The sequence below is a fragment of the Thunnus maccoyii genome, chromosome 1 (genome assembly GCF_910596095.1).
Source record: "Thunnus maccoyii chromosome 1, fThuMac1.1, whole genome shotgun sequence".
Classification (NCBI taxonomy): Eukaryota; Metazoa; Chordata; class Actinopteri; order Scombriformes; family Scombridae; genus Thunnus; species Thunnus maccoyii.
Window position 1 is genome coordinate 38,337,394 of NC_056533.1, and position 17,827 is coordinate 38,355,220.

General features: G+C 41.0%; 1 pseudogene; it reads right to left on the bottom strand.

Moving 5' to 3' along the window:
* Positions 1 to 1,869: 1,869 nt before the first annotated feature.
* Positions 1,870 to 13,507, bottom strand: LOC121897119 (annotated as a pseudogene).
* Positions 13,508 to 17,827: the final 4,320 nt, after the last annotated feature.

Sequence of the window (17,827 nt, forward strand, 5' to 3'; positions counted from 1 at the left end):
TCAATTATGTTATGTTCTTATGTTCAAATGCAGGGCTGTGCAAAGACCTTTAGAGGAGCAGGTACTCAAAGTTAAAAAGGGGCACATGGAACAAAATTTTAAAACACCATACATCAACATAATTTATAGTATAACTTGTTGAGTTATAGCAACCCATATCCAAACAGAATGTAACATGGAATCTTACAACAAACTGCATCATACTATATCATTGTCCCCCAACCAATGATATCAGAGGGGGGGAACAATTTTATATACCAATAAAACAATTTCCTTTCAAAAACAAAAAAAAAAGACATTTGAACATTATTTTTTTTTAAAACAAAGAAGTGCTCATTTTAGCCCTGGAGTGGTTCAGAATTAGGGCTCGGTATTCTTTAAAAAATTATGATACCAGTACCAACACTAGTACCCTTAAAGTGATACCAATACCAATAGAGTACTTCATTTGATACCTTTTTTTCTACTTCATTCGATAGACAGATTCACGCTCTCATCAAAAACAGACAATATATCTCATGATTTACACATTATTCTTTATATATTTCTGTATACTAAGAAAACACACAAGTACAACAAAGCTTGTAATCTGATACAGGAACAGATCAGTGCTGAATACTAGAAAGACTGAACACTAAAACATTCACAGATCTAAAAGTATACGTTCACGTCAAAAAGTATTAATACATGTGTCAAATACATGACTTACACACTCTTATCTATATACAAGACATACAAAACAAAGCCTACAAAGCTGACAGTGTTAACACTGTTGTTGTTCTAGTTGCTTTTAGTAATTAAAAAGTTAGTAATTTAGTAATTAAAGTGCTTATTATTCATATACGGCTCAGCTTAAAAATGAACAATGAAGAAATTTTCACAAACAAGCAGCCAGACCTCCTGCACACTCATTCACAAATCACACAACATCAACAGGTGACTGAACAACCACTCAATTAAAAACTGGATCAATTCCAAATTAATCAGGCTTTTTCCATGTGAGTCTGAACAGCTCACTGTAATTCTTCAACAGCTTCACTGTCCAGGCAAACTACCTGCAGCACATTATATGATCTCTGCTGCATTAACAGTTCTCAACAGTCCTTCAGGGCTGCAGCAACAAGCTAACTGTTGCGTTGGCTAGTAGTTAGTAGCTATCTACTGCTCGATAAAAAAGGGAAACATAAATCTGAAACAAGGAAATTTGGACTTTGTTGAAAAGTACTAAATTAAATGTAGTTTTTTTAGTGATGTGTTTAAAAGTACTATGCAATTTGCACATTATAATTTGTTTTCTAATGTGCTACAGTATGAATCTATCTTTGCTTTACCACATACAGTGGTAGAGAATTGAAGATGAAACTTGGACATTATCATTGGACCAACGCAATGTCAGTGTTGTATTCTGGTTGTTGATTGGTTAGGGAGGATGTCCTCCATTGGAGCATCATTTTACATTTGTCCAATTCATTAAATTACATTAAATTGATATAAGAGATCCCACCCTAAGGAGGAGAGCAGGGGCCCGTCCTCCTCTGTCCTCCTCACACAGCTTCACACACACTGCCCTTTCCCTTCCTGCCTGACCTGCAGATGTTGCTGTTGAGGCAATTTAATCAGAATTTCAATAGTGGATTTTTTTCCAAAGAAGAGGTAAAAAACTATTTCATTACAATACTGAGATTTATTAATGGCTGATTTCAACCAATTAGTCTTTTTTTATATTTTGGTCTCCCTCTTGCTTCTCAAAAATAGAGGAGGAGCAACTTTCTCCGCCTCTATGGATGAGCCTTCTCTGTTGTGTGTGATGTTTGACTTCAGCTGATCTTCAGTCAGCAGACTTTCTGTACACAGGAGAGACTCTCCCTCCTAGAGATGACAAAGAGACATTGAACCAGACCAGACTGCAAACCCAGCATACAGAGGCTGAGTGAATGTGGTGTTGAAGGTGTGGAGGTGGATCAGTGTGTCAGAGGAAACTTTGTAGAAGGACAGAGTGCCTGCAGGACAGTCCACATACACTGCTACTCTGTTAGAGACAGGGGAGGAGGAGGAGGGGGGAGAGGAGGAGGAGGAAGGGGGGGACGTTCCTGTCTTATTGTGCCAGACAGAGTAACCACCTTGATCAGAGCAGTACAGACTCCAGGACCGATTATTCCTTCCAAACACACAGTCATCTTTCTCTCCTCTCCTTTTGATTCCTTTGTAAGTAACTGATATGTAAACTCTTCCACTGAACTCGACCTCCCAGTAACAGCGATCAGTCAGAACATTTCCACACAGCAGCTGGGGCCACTCATCAAATCTGTCCGGATTATCAGGATATGACTGATCCTCCTCTACATGTGTCACCTTCCTGTTGTTGTCAGACAGTTCGAGTTTTCTGTTTGTTGTGTTTGTGTCCAGTTTCAGTTCACAGGCATCTGATGGAGAGAACAAGACACAATTAAACCATTCAAACTTAAACCATCTCCATGAAAACTGAGCAACTCCATCCACTGAGAAAGGCCATGGCATGTGACTGAACTGTGACCTTGTGGTGAGAATTTTAAGTTAAATCAATCAATCAATCAATTTTTATTTATATAGCACCAAATCACAACAAAAGTCATCTCAGGGCACTTTTCACATAGGTCGACCCAACAATGCCGCCATGAGCAATGCAGGAGCAACTTTGGCGCACCTGAATCCAGGTGCTGATCAGACAGAATACATCATCATACATTATAGGTGTGCATGTTTGAGGCTGTGACAATCGTGATCACAATGATCACATCACATCACAATAACTCTGTGGGGCCATATCTAGTATTTATGATGTCTTTTTAAATTTTTTTCTAAATGATTTTTAAAGTTTAAATCCTTTTAATTTAACTGTTTTACATGCAAAAATAACCATGATCCTGTTAATGATTGGGGTTTTTAAAATAACACACGTTTATATAGAATTAACCCGATTTAATCATGTTGCTCATCACAGCTACATGTCTACCTGTATTGTAAATAAAAATGTGGAGCCCCAGGCAACACTCTGGCCAGACCTGTTGAGATTTGCATTAAAAAGAGAACATAGGTTTCTGTGGTTATTTTGCAACAGTCTGCTGCTGGTTGCACACAGTTTAACTAGCAGATCTGCATGCGTAATTTTGCATTGAAAATTGTATTGAAAAATTATTCCAATAGAGGCTGCAGATGGAACAGATACCTGCTGCCTTCAGATGGCTTTACAGAGTATCAACAGTGTAAAGTAAAGGCCTGCAGTATGTGATGCTAGCTGTTGTGGATGACTGATGCTGTGGTAAGAATCATTAGTATCGTATTTATTTATTTATTCAGTCAGTCTCACTGGGATCATTTCTTCACCAGAAAACAAAAATTGTCTGGAAAGTTTGAAGTCGAGCAAAACATTTGTGTGATCTCAGGGAGGTTTATATGGATGTGCCTTCACCAAATAAAGTAACAAAATATTATGGAACATAAGTGTGCCAAGCTCTGAGCAGTTGAGCAATGGACGGCGTGAGGTAAACTCATTGTTTGCACCAAGACTGCAGTGCGCCACTAGGTACCAAATTGGCGTAGTTGAGGAAATAACCTCAGTGTGCCACAGGAAAATAGCATTTCACCACAGTGCTTCTACACTGAATTCTGCAGTGGCATGAAAATAGGGCCCTGTGACTCCAGCTGCTGCGACTGATAAATACAGCTCATATGTTTGGAACCAAATGCGTCACATTTGCACCTGAATAACAGGCAACAACGCTTAAAACAACTAACCCTAATTTTCTAGACACACTGACCTCCAGAGAACAGAGGAAAACACAACGACTTCTATCGGTCAAACTTGTGAAGTACGAACTTATGAACAGCACCTGAAGGCAACAAAACTGTTCTGTAATATCACTGACAGCCAGAAGACCCAGAAAAGGTTAGCTTCCTGTTGGCTCCACTCTTCAAAAAATGTATTTATTTCTTTTGTTGGATCACTGTGATCAGTTTGTAGTGTTTGTCAATATTTCAATGGATTGAAGATTCTGACATCTTTCCAGCCACAATGACAGAAAACAGAAGCTAAATCCTGAATAAAACTCATTATACTTCAGTCCAACAATCTAATGCAGCATGCGCAGCCTTGTTCTCATGAATCAAACTGAACACACTCACACTTCCTCAGACCAGGTTTCAGTCCCTGCAGTCCACCATGGTCCATCCTGGAGAAAGAGACAAAGTCACAATCAACTTCATACACCTTCACTCATATCCACCATTAAACATGAACCAGAGTCCCTCAGTTAGTCAGGGTGTCTGTCCATCTGTCCATACCTGAGAGTGTTCAATCTCCAGTGTGGATCCTTCAGTCCAGCAGACAGCTGTTTCTCTCCTGAGTCTCCTGGATGATTGTACCTCAGATCTAGCTCTCTCAGATGGGAGGGGTTGGAGCTCAGAGCTGAGGCCAGAGAAGCACAGCCTTCCTCAGTGATCAGACATCCTGATAGACTGAACACACACACAAGTTGCTCTAATGAGTTTAGAAAGATTCTCAATTCAATAAATAGTATTTTGTACTTCAGGCCTTTATCTTTGTTGTGTGTGTTACACCCAGCGCCCCCTGCTGTATGTTGGTGTCATGCAGATACATTTTAGGTTAGTAGTAGGAGAAAAAGCACATGTTACTACTGATGGCTGCAATTGCTGAAGCTCAGGCTTTAATCTGATGCCATTCTGTTTTTACACTGGCAGAAGAAATGTCTTTAAAATTAAATATTGTTCAACAGCAAATCTAAAGATAGTAAGATAGTAAGACAAGAATTCATGTCTGATGTTTTATGTTAGTTCATATTTTTCATTCCAATGATTTTCACTGTGGTTGCAGTAATTTTATTGGCCAACTTAGTGTTTTCCATCATATTTCTGATTTAATTTCATTCAGTGTTTAAAAATTTAATTTGTATCAATCAATCAATCAATCAATATTTATTTATTATTATTCACAACAGAAGTCATCTCAAGGCACTTTTCACATAGAGCAGGTCAAGACCGTACTCTTTAATTTACAGAGACCCAACAATTCCCCCATGAGCAAGCACTTGGCGACAGCGGTAAGGAAAAACTCCCCTTTAACGGGTAGAAACCTCAAGCAGACCCCGGCTCTTGGTGGGCAGCCATCTGCTTTGACCGGTTGGGTTGAGAGAGAGAAAGAGAGAGGGAAAGGGGGAGGGGGGACAGAAGAAAAACAATCACAACAACAACAACAAGCACAAGCATCAATAGACAGGGAAGGATGCCATCAGGACTGTGAAGGACCGCGAAGGCTCGGCCCGGGACTCAGGTTTTCCTGTGAGATGAGAAAGCACAAAAAACTCCGGGGAAGAAGCAAAGTTAGTGACATGCATTGATGTTACATGAATGCATACAGATGGAGAGGAGGAGAGAGGAGCTCAGTGCATCATGGGAAGTCCCCCAGCAGTCTAGGCCTATAGCAGCATAACTAAGGGCTGATCCAAGGAGAGCCTGGTCGGCCCTAACTATAAGCTTTATCAAAAAGGAAAGTTTTAAGCCTACTCTTAAACATAGAGAGGGTGTCTGCACCCCGGACTGAATCCGGTAGATGGTTCCATAGAAGAGGAGCCTGATAGCTGAAGGTTCTGCCTCCCGTTCTACTTTTAAAGACTGTAGGGACCACCAGTAAGCCTGCATACTGGGAGCGCAGTGTTCTAGTGGGATAATACGGTATTATGAGCTCTTCAAGATATGATGGTGCCTGACCATTAAGGGCTTTGTAAGTTAGGAGAAGGATTTTAAATTCTATTCTAGATTTTACAGGAAGCCAATGTAGTGAAGCTAAAATGGTAGAAATGTGGTCTCTTTTTCTAGTTTTAGTCAATACACGTGCAGCTGCATTCTGGACCAGCTGGAGAGTCTTTAGAGACTTGTTAGGGCAGCCTGATAATAAGGAATTGCAATAATCCAGCCTAGAAGTAACAAATGCGTGAACTAGTTTTTCTGCATCTTTTAGGGAAAGGATGTGCCTGATTTTTGTGATATTACATAAGTGAAAAAAGGCAGTCCTTGAAATTTGATTTATGTGGGAGTTAAAGGACATTTCCTGATCAAAGATAACTCCCAGATTCCTTACGGTGGTGCTGGAGGCCAGGGTAATGCCATCAAGTGTAGCTATATCATTAGATAATGTGTTTCTAAGGTTTTTAGGGCCAAGCACAATAACTTCAGTTTTATCTGAATTTAGTAGTAGAAAATTGCAGGTCATCCAGGTCTTTATGTCGTTAAGGCATGTTTGGAGTTTGTTTAACTGATTGGGTTCATCTTGCTTCACTGATAAATATAATTGGGTGTCATCTGCATAACAATGAAAATTTATGGAGTGTTTCCTAATAATATTACCTTAAGGAAGCATATATAAGGTGAATAGAATTGGTCCAAGTACAGAACCTTGTGGAACTCCGTGTCTAACTTTTGCCTTCACGGAGGATTCATCATTAACATGTACAAACTGAAATAGGTCTGATAAATAGGACTTAAACCAGCTTAATGCAGTTCCTTTAATGCCAATTAAATGTTCCAGTCTCTGCAAAAGGATTTGATGGTCAATTGTGTCGAATGCAGCACTAAGATCTAACAGGACAAGTATAGAGACAAATCCTTTGTCCGAAGCAGTTAGGAGGTCATTTGTGACTTTCACCAGTGCTGTCTCTGTGCTATGATGCGCTCTAAATCCTGACTGAAAATCCTCAAATAAACTATTGTTATGTAGAAAGTCACATAACTGATTAGAGACTGCTTTCTCAAGGATCTTAGATAGAAATGGAAAGTTAGATAAAGGTCTATAATTGGCTAAAACACCTGAATCAAGAGTAGGCTTCTTAAGAAGAGGTTTAATTACAGCTACTTTAAAGGACTGTGGTACATAGCCTGTGACTAAAGACAAATTGATCATATCTAGTAAAGAAGTGCTCACTAAGGGTAAGGCTTCCTTAAGCAGCCTAGTTGGGATGGGATCTAAGAGACAGGTTGATGGTTTAGCTGAACAAATCATTGAAGTTAGTTCAGACAAGTCTACTGGAGAAAAACAGTCCAAATATATGTCAGGATTTACTGCTGTTACTAAGGTGCCTGTTGAGGGCAGGAGGTGGTTAATTTTGTCTCTAATAGTTAGAATTTTATCATTAAAGAAGCTCATAAAGTCGTTACTACTGAGAGCTATAGGAATACATGGATCAATAGAGTTATGACTCTTTGTCAGCCTGGCCAAAGTGCTGAAAAGGAACCTAGGGTAGTTTTTATTCTCTTCTATTAATGCTGAGTAATAGGCGGCTCTGGCATTACAGAGGGCCTTCCTATATGTTTTAAGACTATCTTGCCAGACTAAGCGAGATTCTTCTACTTTGGTGGAACGCCAAATCCTTTCCAATTTTCGCGTTTTTTTGCTTTAATTTGCGGGTTTGGGAGTTATACCATGGAGCTAACCTCTTATGTTTTATTATCTTCTTTTTTAAGGGGGCGATGGAGTCGAGTGTTTGTCTTAGTGAGCCTGCAGCACTATCAATAAGATTATCAATTTGGGAGGGACTAAAGTTAACATAAGAGTCCTCTGTAGTATTGAGACATGGCAGTGAATTCAGTACTGACGGAATTGCTTCCTTAAATTTATCTACAACACTATCAGAGAGACATCTAGTGAGGACATTTTTGTCTAATGGTGTATAATCCAGTAATAGGAATTCAAAAGTTATTGAAAAATGATCTGATAAAATAGGATTTTGTGGAAAAATTATTAAATGTTCAATTTCAATCCCATAAGCCAGAACAAGGTCTAGGGTGTGGTTAAGACGGTGAGTGGGATTATTTACACACTGAGAGAAGCCAATTGAGTCTAATAATGAGATAAATGCAGTGCTGAGACTGTCACTATCAACGTCCACATGAATATTAAAATCACCTACTATAATTACTTTATCTGTACTAAGGACTAAATACGACAAAAACTCTGAGAATTCAGATAGGAATTCAGAGTACGGGCCAGGAGGACGATACACTATAACAAATAGAACTGGCTGTAAAGTTTTCCAGGTTGGCTGAGAGAGACTAAGAACAAGGCTTTCGAATGAGTTATAATTAAATTTAAGTCTAGGGTTAATGATTAGGCTTGAGTTGAAAATGGCTGCAACTCCTCCTCCTCGGCCAGTGTCTCGAGGAATATGAGTATTAATATGACTGGGGGGAGTGGATTCATTTAGGCTGACATATTCTTCATGACACAGCCAGGTTTCAGTGAGACAAAATAAATCAATATGATGATCTGAAATTAAATCGTTTACTAAAACAGCTTTAAATGATAGAGATCTAATGTTCAAGAGTCCACATTTAATTATCTTATTTTGTTGTACTATTGCTGTAGTGGTTTTAATTTTTACTAGATTTTCATGAATGACTCTTCTTTTGTTTACTTTGGATTTAATTGATTTATGTGGTCGGGGGACAGACACAGTCTCTGTGTGGTTTTGGGTGGGTAACTGCTCTAATGGAAGCGCAGAGAAGCGTGTAGGACTGCAGCTCTGCCTCCTGGTCTCAACTCTGGGTTGTCATGGTTTTGGTCTACTAATAAACTTAGCCATATTTCTGGATATGAGAGCAGCTCCATCCAAAGTGGGATGTATGCCGTCTCTCTTAATCAGACCAGGTCTTCCCCAGAAAGTATGCCAATTATCTATGAAGCCCACATCGTTTGCTGGACACCACCTCGACAGCCAGCGGTTGAATTGTGACATGCGGCTATACATGTCATCACACTACATTTGTAGTATTTTCTACTTTTTTAAAATTTAAAGAACATCATGAGCAATATTTCCTGAGCAGCAAATCTGCTTTGTATGGTCACCTGCATGTAGAGGACATGACAGTAATTCTGTGTTGTATATTTTCTGTTATTCTTTATACTAGATTTCTATCACTCTATGCACATTGAGTCTCCATTGAAGATTACAGAAACATATATCCTGACTCACATGTTGGTTTGAAAGGAGTTTTACTTACTGTATACCTGATATTACAACACTTCATCTCAGACAGTACACAAACTCTTTTTATTATCAAAAACTCTCTTTCTGTAGTAATAAAAATGACCTGAGAGTTTCCAGTCTGCAGTGTGGACTCTCCAGACCAGCAGACAACTGCTTCACTCCTGAATCCTGCAGGTTGTTGTTACTCAAGTCAAGCTCTCTCAGACTAGAGGACTGGGAGCTGAGAACTGAGGACAGAGCTACACAGCTTCTCTCTGAGAGGTTACAGCCACTCAACCTGAAAAGGAATCAGCAGAACAAAAGAAAACAATTGCAATCAGTTTTCTTCCTCGTCAAAAGAATAAAATACATTAATCTGGATAGTTCTGTGTGCACATACAAAGCTTTGTTGGAGGCTTTGACCACTGGCAGCAGCTTCAGAAGAGCCTCCTCTGAAGCAGAGTATTTCTTGAGGTCAAACATGTCTAGATCTTTTTCTGATGACAGTAAGATGAAGACCAGAGCTGACCACTGAGCAGGAGACAGTTTAGCTGTGGAGAGACGTCCTGAACTCAGGTACTGTTGGATCTCCTCCACTAGAGAACAATCATTCAGTTCATTGAGACAGTGGAACAGATTGATGCTTCTCTCTGCAGATAGATTCTCTCTGATCTTCTTCTTGATGTACTCGACTGTTTTCTGATTGGTCTGTGAGCTACTTCCTGTCTGTGTCAGCAGGCCTCGTAGGAGAGTCTGATTGGTCTGCAGTGAAAGACCCAGGAGGAAGCGGAGGAACAAATCCAGATGTCCATTTGGACTCTTTAAGGCCTCATCCACAGCACTCTGGTAGAGGTGTGTCATGGCAGATTCGTCTTTGGTTGTTTTAGACTTCTTTGAGGTTGACCGTGATTCTTTTTCCTGCAGATTGACTCCAGAGTTGATGAATGTCAGATGGACATAAAGAGCAGCCAGAAACTCCTGAATGCTCAGATGGACAAAGCAGAACACCTTGCTCTGGTACAGCCCTCTCTCCTCTGTAAAGATCTGTGTGAACACTCCTGAGTACACTGAGGCTGCTGTGATATTGATGCCACACTCTCTCAGGTCTGACTCATAGAAGATCAGGTTGCCTTTCTGCAGCTGCTCAAAAGCCAGTTTTCCCAGAGACATTATCATCTCCCTGTTCTCTGGACTCCAGTGTGGATCTGTCTCAGCTCCTCCATCATACTTGACATTCTTCATTTTGGTCTGAACCACCAGGAAGTGGATGTACATCTCTGTCAGGGTCTTGGGCAGCTCTCCTCCCTCTCTGCTTTTCAACAAATCCTCCAGAACTGTAGCAGTGATCCAGCAAAAGATTGGCATGTGGCACATGATGTGGAGGCTTCGTGATGTCTTGATGTGGGAGATGATGGTGCTGGCCTGCTTCTCATCTCTGAATCTCTTTCTGAAGTACTCCTCCTTCTGCGGGTCCATGAACCCTCTGACCTCTGTCACCATGTCGACACATTCAGGAGGGATCTGATTGGCTGCTGCAGGTCGTGTGGTTATCCAAAGGCGAGCAGATGGAAGCAGTTTCCCCCTGATGAGGTTTGTCAGCAGCACATCCACTGAGGTGGACTCTGTGACATCAGTCAGGATCTCACAGTTGTGGAAGTCCAGAGGAAGTCGATACTCATCCAGACTGTCAAAGATGAACACAACCTGGAACTCTTCAAACCTGCAGATTCCTGCTTCTTTGGTATCAGTAAAAAAGTGATGAACGAGTTCCACCAAGCTGTACTTTTTCTCTTTCAGCACATTCAGCTCTCTGAAAGTGAATGGAAATGTGAACTGTATGTCCTGGTTGGCTTTGTCTTTAGCCCAGTCAAGAGTGAATTTCTGTGTTAAGACTGTTTTCCCAATGCCAGCCACTCCCTTTGTCATCACTGTTCTGATTGGTTCATCTCTTCCAGGTGAGGCTTTAAAGATGTCCTTACATCTGATTGTTGTTTCTGATCTGACTGGTTTCCTGGAATATATTTCAATCTGTCTGAATTCATGTTCATTGTTGACCTCTGCAGTCCCTCCCTCTGTGATGTAGAGCTCTGTGTAGATCTGATTCAGAAAGGCTGGGTTTCCTGCTTTAGCAATCCCCTCAAACACACACTGGAACTTCTTCTTCAGGTTAGACTTGAGTTTATTTTGACAATGTGCAGCGGGAGTTCCTGAATGAACAAACAACAAATTAAATCAGTGAGTGGATCCCACAGAAAGTCTAGAAATCTGAACATCTAAGAGTGTTTGCATAGTTTCCCTCCTCCATCAGCTTTATTCAGCTCGTCAGTGGAGGACAAACAGCCCCTGATCTGATGCAGATGTGTGCAGCATATTTACAGCAGAGTTTGAAATATAAACCTCTCCAATGTTGCCTGCATTTTCTCTCCATCACGTTAAATCTGTTAAAATCCTCTTACTGCTCTGCAGACGGTCAGCCAGCTCCTCCTGCTTCATTTTTCTCAGGTAATGCAGTGTGATGTTCAGAAATGCCTCTCTGGTGCTCTTCATCTCTTCCTCCTCACCAGCAAACACCTCTTCATCCTCACTCTGACTGTCTGAGCATTCTGGGTAAACTTCACTCAGACCCCTCTTGACTCTCTTCAGCTCATTCTTCACAAAAGTGATGATGTTCTCCTCCAGCAGCTGTAACAGAAAGATAAACTGAACATCTAATATAAACTGGTAACTGATATAAACAACACGTGAGTCATCTGTCAGTCCCGCTGATCTAAACAGAGCAGCATGGACACTGTAAGGACCTGTATGGTACTGAATCTGTGCTTGATGGAGTTAATAGGAAAAGGTGTGTTTGTACATGCACACACCATAAATATGGAGTCCAGGTGTGTCAGATGTTGCTGGGCAGACTGATCACTGAGAACCTCTGAGCTCTGCTGCTGAACTCTGTGGAGAAGACATCACATTTAAGGGCATTTAATGACTCAAATCTGCACACAGCTTATTAAAGATGTTCTGTCATAATGAAATAAAGAACTAGTGTATATGCTGCTCTGATTACTGGATGTCAAATTCTTACCTTTGATGAGCAGGTTGTCCATCTTTAAAGTCAATAAGCGCATCAATCGACCCATCACTCTTCATGGACACACAACTGGGTTCAGGAGAGTTTCCTTTCTGCTGCATCCTGATATAAACAATTGAAGTATAAAAAGATGAATATTGCTTCGCTGCATTGGCTTCCTGTAAAATCTAGAATAGAATTTAAATTTAGAATTTAATCCTTTTCCTAACTTACGAAGCCCTTAATGGTCAGGCACCATCATATCTAAAAGAGTAGTACCCTAATACCCCACTAGAACACTGCGCTCCCAGAATGCAGGCTTACTTGTGGTTCCTACAATCTTCAAAAGTAGATTGGGAGGCAGAGCCTTCAGCTATCAGGCTCCTCTCCTGTGGAACCATCTTCCAAATTCGGTCCAGGGGGCAGACACCCTCTCTACGTTTAAGAGTAGGCTTAAAACTTTCCTTTTTGATAAAGCTTATAGTTAGGGCTGGCCAGGCTTGCCTAGGATCTGCCCAATTATGCTGTCATAGGCCTAGACTGTTGGGGGACTTCTCGTGATGCACTGAGTTCCTCTCTTCTCCTCCTCCTCTCCATCTGTATGCATCCATGCACCATCAATGCATGTCATTAACTTGGCTTCTTCCCCAGAGTTTCTTGTGCTTTCTCATCTCGCAGGAAACCTTGGGATGCAGGCCAAGCCTTTGCAGTCCTGTTGGTGTCCTTCCCCTTCTACTGCTGCTGTTATTGTTATTGTTATTATTCTGCCCCCTCCCCCCTTTCTTTCTCTCTCAGCCCAATCAGTCAAAGCAGATGGCCGCCCATCATGAGCCGGGTTCTGATTGAGATTTTTACCTGTTAAAGGAGAGTTTTTCCTTGCCACTGTTGCCAACTGCTTGCTCATGGGGGAATTGTTGGGTCTCTGTAAATTGAAGAGTACGGTCTAGACCTGCTCTGTGTGAAAAGTGCCCTGAGAAGACTTTTGTTGTGATTTGGTACTATATAAATAAAAAATGATTGCTTGACTGATTGATATTGACCTGACTGTCCACAGCTGAAGTTTTAGAAGCAGAATGAAAATCAGTAAGAAGACAGTGGATGAGAAACATTTTCCTTTTAATCAAAATGTATTCTGATGAAAGATGCTGTCTCATCTTAGTTGATTAGTTAACTAATTAGTTATTGAGACCTTTGTCAATTCAGAAGGTGAGTAGTTCATTCTGAGTTATTATTCAGTAGTTGAGTGTCAGATCTGACACTGAATGTGAATAATTATGGTAGAGTGATGTGAGTGGAAAAAAAAAACAAAAACAGTCATGGACAGTTAGAGATCCTCATCTCACCTCTGAGCTTTGGTCAGGCTCTCATGTTCCCCACACAGACGGCTTTTAGACGGAGGGACTCCCTCCTCTCTGTCCTTACACTGATCCATAGCAGAGAAACAGCTGCTGGGAGAGCTATGCTCAGTCACTACAACATGGAAGATGTTCAGCTGCTGAATTCACATCCAGTCACAGAGACTTTGTACCTTCAGCTGTAGAGGAAACACAGAGAGAAGATGCTGCTGATTCTCCTTCATTAGTCCATTTGATTTGCTGTCACTTCATCATCACTTCACTGTAGAAGTCTACAAACATTAAATCTACCTTCTACTAACAGCTGGAGGAGGGACAACACCACCATCATCCATTACAAACAGCCAGGATACTTCATATGGAGAGCGACTCCAAACATTTGACAGGCTGCTGCTCAGCGTCAGCAAAACCAAGCAGCTGATAGATTTTAGGAAACGGGAGGTGAAGACACATGAGCCTGTCTACATGAAAGAAGCTGTGGTGGACCTAACAAACTGAGTAAAAATGCTTAATTTCACTTCCTTGATTCTATTGTAATTCTAATGAGATGTTGTGTTTGTGTTGTCTGAATGCGTCACATAGAGCAGCTACAGCTGTATTTCACTGGAGCTCAAATCTTGAGCTCACACACTGCTGTGTCACATGACATGCACACTACTGAAAATATCCACATGTTCCTTTTTCATCCCCTCTGCCTCTCTCAACTAACTCTGTGAGGAAAAGTTAACATCAGCACTTCAACATATTCAGGACACAAAGTCTATATTTGATGATTTTAGAGAGTTCTAACTAAAATTCTCAGAACATTGGGGATGATATAAAGGAGTGGTGTGCTATAAAGGAGATCTTTGCCATCAGATCTCACCAGTAAAACAGGGTAAATCACACATTTGGTTAAGACTGGATCAAACCCTGGGCATAACTGATAGGGATCTATTATTTCTGTGCTATTACCCCCAGTAGACCCCCATATATACCCCCAGTAGATTCTCCTTATTTTGATGAAGACATTCTTCAAACTCTCCATTCAGAAATCGCCTACTTCCAGGACTAGGGAAACGTGCTTCTAACTGGAGATCTGAATGGACAAACAGGAACTGAACCTGATGTCACTGACCCACAGGGTAACAACCACGTGTTTGGTCTGTTTACCCTGTTTACCACACCAACCATCACCCATCGGACCTTGACTCTGAAATAAATCAAATTGGCAGGGAGGTATTGAAGAAACTATTAAAGACAACCAAAACCCCCTTGATTTCCCAATTACTTGGGAAGAATTGACCACACAGACAACATCTCTCCGGCCAAGGAAAGCTTGTGATCCAGACTACACCCAGACCCAGAGATGCAGAATGAAGTTGTTCAATATCATATTACAGTCGTCAGGATGTTTTCCTGACATCTGGTGCAAAGGGTTAATTTCCCCCATCCATAAGACTGGGGACAAATCAGACCCTAGTAACTACTGTAGCATCTGTGTCAGCAGATGTCTCGGTAAATTATTCTGTAGTATTCTAAATAAAAGAATACTAGTCTTCCTTAATGAACACTATATCCTGAGTAAAAATTAAATCAGCTTCCTCCCAAACACCAAACCACTGACCATGTATATACCCTTCACACTTTAATTAACAAACATGTACACCAAACAAAAAATGATATATGAGGATATTCACTTGTTTTATTACTTCAAGAAAGCTTTCGAGCCTATCTGGCATGAAGGGCTCTATGAAAGACTTCTACATTGTGGTATAGGGGGCAAAATGTATGATCTGGTTAAATCAATGTATTTGGAAAATATGTGTGGTGTTAAAATTGGAGATAAACAAACTGAATTCTTCCAAAGAAGAGGTGGTTGTCAGGGTTTAAGTCCAACTTTATTTAATGTGTAGATAAATGAACTTGCTTTTCAGTTGGATCAATGTGCTGCTCCTAGATAGAGAGGTGAATTCTCTCTTTTATGCTGATGTCCTTGTTCTACTGTCTCCTACTGAACAAGGACTACAGCAACAGATAGGCATAGTAGAAAAGTACTGTAAGTACTGGGCCCTGGCAGTAAATATGAAGAAAACAAATGTCATGATTTTTCAAAAACGCCCCACATGTCAGGAGAACAAATACCAGCTTACCATAAATAATCAGCTCATTGAACATATTATGAATTATACCTACTGTGGTATAACCATCAGGGAATTTCAACATAGCAATGAATGCACTAAAAGAAAAAGCTTGAAGAGCTCTACATACAATTAAGAGAAAAATTATATAATTTTCAAATTCCAATTAAAATCTGGCTTAAAATATTTGATAGTGTCATCTTTCTCATAATGCTGTATGGTAGTGAAGTATGGAGTCCACTCAGTCATCATAGCTATCCCCGCAGTCAAATGTTTTAATCACCTTAAATCCAGCCCCTAGACACCCTCCAAACTCAAGAGCTGAGCCCAGAAAAGAGGCCCCTAAGTCAGCTGGTGCTGAGACTGACTGCCCCTCTCAGACAAACTCTGACCAGTCTCACACCAACACTGCTTTCTACACACCAATCAGAGTCAACCAAATTATAACACAATGTAAAGAAACCTATCTGGAACATTGGGAAGAAGAAACTGCCAAAGCCAAAACTAAAAGCCAAAGTAAATTAGAGTGTTATCTGGCCCTAAAAAGAGATGATGAATTGTCAGAATATCTCTCTACACTCAGAGATAGAAAGCAGAAACAGATCCTAACCAAGTACAGGCTCAGTAACCACAAACTGGCAATCGGAAAAGTCATGGCAACCAAAAGAAAACAGAATATTTGGTGGCAGGTGAGGTTGAGACAGAGATGCACTTCCTCCTACAATATAAAACAATCAATAAAATGAGGAACACTTACTTTAACAAGTTCAACTCCAAGATTACAGATTTCAAAAAGCTTAATGACCTCTCAAATTAGAAATACTTCTAGGAGAAGGTGACAGATTATATCTTAATACCCAATATGTATTAACATGCCACAACCCGAGGGACCTTGAATGATGCAGACACACACACGCACACACTTTTTTTGGGGGTGGGGTAACCAGATGAGCTATTAGAGCGCCTATCGTATCATACAGATGCAGGACTTGCACATGCCTGTTATCTATGCCACACACACACACACACACACACACACACACACACACACACACACACACACACACACACACACTCCTGCCAACACTTGTGTTTACCGCCAGACACACTCTCTTTCTCTCTCTTTCTCTCTAAAAAGGGGCCTCAACCTGCTATAGATTTAGGCTATTATGATGTTTAGATATGAAACATGAGGTTATGTTACTATTCTAACTCGCTGTTCCCTGAAATTATTTACAAAAGACCCCCAAAGACCATTAAAAAAATATTGTCAATGTGTGACCCTCCTGCTCACTACAGATTAATGAACTATTCCATCAGTGGATGAGATTGTGACCACTGCTCACATGTTGATAAGGATGCAGAAACGTCTCGAAGTAACGAAGTGCAATTCAACACATCAAATGGTGAAACAGAGTTATCACAGAGCGCATTTTAAAAACAAAGAGGAAAAGTAAAGCAATCATTGTAAAACTACTGAAGGTGATCTGCCTTTCTGTTGCTACCCCTGAAACACCTAGCAGGACCACAGTTACTAACGTTTTCCTGTCGCATCAACTCACTTGTTAGATGATGGGAGCACCAACCGTCTTCCCCAAACCCTCATGAAAAACTGCATTCAAGAGAAAGAGTCAGCTAGCAGCCTATATATAGAAAAGAAAACTGTTGTCAAGACAGAAGGAGAGAAGAAGACAATGTGCAGCAACCTGCTGCTCCCAGTGATGGAAGACGTATTCAGAAACTTAAAGCAACAACACTGCAATATAGAAATACTTTGAAGCTCCGCCTTGGCACATGAGACAGATCTCAGCTCACTGCCCAATCAGGAGGTAGCATCCACCCACTACATATACACTACATATACATATATATATATATATATATAAAAATAAAAATCTCCCTCTCACCCCCCTCCCATATGGGGTGGTGGTGTGTCTTCCTCAAGCTCGGGTCCTCTACCAGAGGCCTGGGAGTTTGAGGGTTCTGCGCAGTATCTTAGCTGTTCCTAGGACTGTGTTCGTCTGGACAGAGACCTCAGATGTCGTACCCGGAATCTGCTAGAGCCACTCTCCCAGTTTGTGGGTCACAGCCCCCAGTGCTCCAATTACCACTGGCACCACTGTTGTCTTCACTCCCCACATCCTTTCTAGGGGGGGGGGGCTGGAGACAGTGGCCAGCTGCCTCCAATTCCTTGATCACCTCCGGCTCCCACCAGAAACACTAAAAGACAACAAAACACAGCAACACACACAACACACAAGTCCTGGCAGAGGCCCT